The sequence below is a fragment of the Petaurus breviceps genome, unplaced genomic scaffold (assembly GCF_028583685.1).
Source record: "Petaurus breviceps papuanus isolate PSGF00001 unplaced genomic scaffold, PetGlider_PUasm1.0 91133, whole genome shotgun sequence".
Classification (NCBI taxonomy): domain Eukaryota; kingdom Metazoa; phylum Chordata; class Mammalia; order Diprotodontia; family Petauridae; genus Petaurus; species Petaurus breviceps.
The window spans coordinates 51,054,624-51,054,825 of record NW_027187419.1 but is presented as its reverse complement, the minus strand read 5'-3'; positions in this window follow the sequence as shown (position 1 = coordinate 51,054,825).

The following is a 202-nucleotide window of genomic DNA, read 5'->3' as shown; positions in this document are numbered from 1 at the left end:
CTCTCTCTCTCTCTCTCTCTCTCTCTCTCTCTCTCTCTCTCTCTCTCCATATGTACATATATACACAATATACATATATGCATACATATATGTATGTGATAGTATGTGTATATTTATGTATGTCTGTTGTTGTTCATTCAATCAATCATGTTCAACTCTTCATGATCCCTAGTATTATATTATTCTAGTACTATCCCTGGGG